Source organism: Tympanuchus pallidicinctus, unplaced genomic scaffold (genome assembly GCF_026119805.1).
Source record: "Tympanuchus pallidicinctus isolate F22 unplaced genomic scaffold, pur_lepc_1.0 scaffold15, whole genome shotgun sequence".
Lineage (NCBI taxonomy): Eukaryota > Metazoa > Chordata > Aves > Galliformes > Phasianidae > Tympanuchus > Tympanuchus pallidicinctus.
Window position 1 is genome coordinate 28,770,706 of NW_026294669.1, and position 4,000 is coordinate 28,774,705.

A 4,000-nucleotide genomic window follows, 5' to 3' on the forward strand; every position below is an offset into this window, starting at 1 on the left:
GTAAGGGCAGCTTAGGATATGTGAAAGCTGGTGATTTGCTGAGAATCACCCTCTTGCCAGTGGTTTTCCTGCCTTTTTTATGTGTGCATATGTTGGATTGAATGGGGACCTCACCTTCCATGGGATGGTACAAACTTAGTAATTTTCTATGGCGTCACCTGGTGCTTGTTGGTAAAACATCTGCTTTGTCATGGCTAGTATGTAGAATTTGACTGGTTTCTGGTGACATCAGTGTTTCATTACTGTGTCATAACAATGTTAGGTTACATGTAGCTCCTCCAGGTCCCGTTTTAGGTAATGGAATGACTTCTCTCCACTTCTTATTTTCTCCTCCCTACATCCCCTTTTTTCGAGTTATCAAGTTAAATGAAAATACCAAACTTATGTAGCTTATGTATCATCCTTTTTGTGTCTGGGCCTCTCAGTTACTGTGGGCTGCTATTTAAATAGGTACAGCGATAGAGGCCAGAAGCAGAATTTAGTGTCTGTGTTTGCCTTGGGATGGGCAATAGTCCATTTCCCCTCATGTGGTATATTGCTAACTTAATTAATCAAACAAAACAAAAAATAGAAGATAATTTTGTCCCTCCTGTCTCTGGAGTTGTCTCTGTTATTCTGTGGATCCTCCCGGTGCACTGTTTCTGCACAGACATGACTGGATTTGCAAGGCATGCAAAATGACATTGGAGATATCGGTCCCAAACAAAGACAGGTGAATGTATGATAGATACCAAAAGGTCAAATTCTGCACTGACATTTACAAAGATGTCTCTGTAGGTCTTGATATTTTTTTCTATTATCCCTGTGCTTATATTTTATATTCATGTTGTCTAGATCCTACAGTTCACTGTACTCACATCCAAGCAGACCTCTTACTTTAACCACCTCTTTGCAGTTGTTCTCTTTGTGTACCTTACTATGAAAATAGTTGCAATATACCTGGTTATAGATTTCTACAAAGCTATCTAGGGGTACTAAACAGGAGCATCACAGATGTAATAACATGTTTACAGGTTAGCTTTTCTTGCTTTTCTATTCTTTTGCTTGCTTTTCTCAGTGGAGCTCTAAGGGAAACCTTCAAAGAAAGAAAAGACACAGCAACATCCCAAATGTTAGAAGACGTAGCTGTAGAGTGGTAACCAGTGCTCATGGTGAATTCCTTCGTGAGTTCAAGCTGCAGTGGGAAGAGAGCATGAAAAGTTGGAATGCGCTTAAACCTAGGCTGGATGGGAGCAATGTGTGATAACTTATGTATTGTAATCTAACATTTGAAAATTGGTATGAACTGCTAGTGAAGGGGCATGTGAAATAACTTCAGCTAAAGATATTTCAGTGCTTTTTCCCTGTTTTAAGCTGGGTCTCACCACAACCCCTTACCCTCAACAAGAATGCAGCAGTAAATTAAATGCATTCATCGATGCTGCAGGAGAAGCCAATGTGACCAGAGTGGGAATAATTCTGTAGTGGCTCACACCAAGAAGCACAGATTGTCTTGTTTTTTTCTTTTCCACTCTAATGTGGTTTACTTTCTTCCGAAAAATAAGAACAACACAAAACAGGTCACCCTGGATATTCATTTCATTCAAAGCATTTTTTTTCTAGCAATGTTGCTAATCACAAAGTAACATGATTAAGTACAAATTAAGTATTAAAACTAAACAACTTAATGAATCAAAAGATCATTTAACAGAACAGAGATGATGTTGAGAGCATTAAACCACTGAGAAATCAGTTTTATTTCAGGGCAACAGGTAGGTTGCCTAATCCGAGATCTGCATCTCCTAGTTTACGCTCGGAAACCAGTTCTTCACTTGTAAGGGAAGTGGATTCTTTAAATTCTCAGAATGAAGTAGCAGCTTTCCCTTCTTGTCTGTCTGCTTGAAATGAACATGACTGTGAGAAAAATTAGAGATAAATAAAGGGATATTGAAGTGTCAGTGATGATAAAGTATGATCTGATTCTGCTGTTGGGCTCTAAGTGGGGTGGTAAAACTGAATTTGTATGAAAGTGTCTCGTCTTTTTTTTTCCTCACCTTTCTTGATGCACAGTATGGAGAATAATTTCTTCCACTTTTGTTGCCTCCTTTTGGAGATGATTAGATCTTATAGATCTAATATATAGATGATATAGAACTTTGCTGTTCCTGTGCTCTATACCTTTTTTCCTTGTTTATGGTATAGATTGCTTCATGGGACTTCTAATGTATTGGAGTTTGTGTGTGTGCTTTCTGCTGGATGAGAGATTCAATATTTCTCTGATTTTTAGTTTTCCTTGCTAAGTTATTGACTCCAGGTTGTTCTCAAATAAGATTTTATTTGGCACTATGCTGCTTATTGTAAAAGAAAGAACAGGAGAGGTACCTTCTGTATTTGAAATAGCAAACTATTATATAGGGAAAAAGAAAAACAGAACAGTAAAAGAAGCAGGGCTCGTACGGATATTTCAATGAAGCTAACAGTAGACATTTTACTGCTAGCTGCTTGAATCAAATGAAACTTGATAAGTATCAAACGTTCAAGTTGTGGACCAGCATTGTAGAGAAAAAAGTGTTTTCAACTTTGAAGAGATTAAAGAATATTACTGCTGGGGATTAGATCTGCAACTGAGAGAGACTACAGTTATGATGATGGAAAACAAAACACTGACAGTTTTATAAAGCTCAAGCAGCTGTGCATGACTGCAAAACAGATGTTACAGCATTGATCTAGCCACTCAGCCAATATCCAAATTTGGAATGAACACCTCCTGAAAAGTGTTTTCAGGAGGGGAACAGGGTCATCCATTCTGTTTGAATAAATACAGTTGTCTCGTGTCCCTCATTGCTCATATCACATGAACCATATGTGTGAGGGCCAGATATTTTCCTATACAAAAAAAACAAAGTCTTTTACTGGCTTCACTTGCTAAGAAGCCTCTGTCTGTAAAAATTTCACCAACACTGGGGATGTTTATTGACTTAGATACCCACCGGTGGTTGGGCATTTCAATTACAGAACATCACTCCTGGCCAAAGCTTGCCATAACAGATGTCTCATTTCCTAATACAGTACTGAATCCTCCCTGACATCCAAATTTTAATCATGGAAATGTTCTTCCGCAGACATAAAGTTAAACTAAATTAATCTGCAGTGCTCTGAGTAAAATCTGAGCCTTTTTTTTTTTTTTTTTTTTTTTTTTTTTTTAGATGTATGGAGCCTGGCAAATAGCAAAGCTCCTGATGGCTTTATTGTGGCTGTTGTTTGTTGGTTTTTTTTTATGTAGAAGAAAAGCGTTCTGAGGAAATATGGAAATGCAAAGCAGGTGAAGCCATGAGAACTGCTGGTGAGCTCTGTGATGCAAAGCAGGTGTACTGTGTAGGAGGACACTGGAGTAGCCTCCAGCACAGTTTTTGTGAGAACATCCTTTATCTCCTTCTCTCTACTACTGACAAGTGTAAAACTGTCTGTTCAGGAGTGGATCAAACAATGCTACCAACTCATTCTTGTCTCCCACTTCTCCCTCCACATCCACCATACAACCAGCTTATTTTCAGCTCTTAGGAGTGTTTAGAAATTAAATTTTCTGCCACCTTGATTTCAATGGCACTTTCTTTTGCTTCAGACTAATTGGTGTGCAAAGTACAAAGTTTTTATATAAGCTGTTATCTAATGCAGTGGAACCAATGGAGAGGCCAGCGATGCTCCTTTAGAAAGGTGCAGCTGCTACTGTATATTAATCCCGTGTGTTATCAAATGTGACTTTTGGTCTTGCAGTTCTCTTCAGTGATGATCCACAGATGACAGTCCAAAAAGCAATTAAATTAAATGTGAGCACAGAGGCGTGATATGTCTTGGTACTGAAGTATTCTGCCTAGAGTAATCAGAAAAACTAGATTGCCAGGTACTACTTACACCCACAGGGACATTACCTCGTTTAAAATAGCTTTGCAGTACCACGAGATGCTGAGATGCATCTAGGAAGTGATACCTGGCCTATCCTTTCCTGAAACCACTCCAGCTT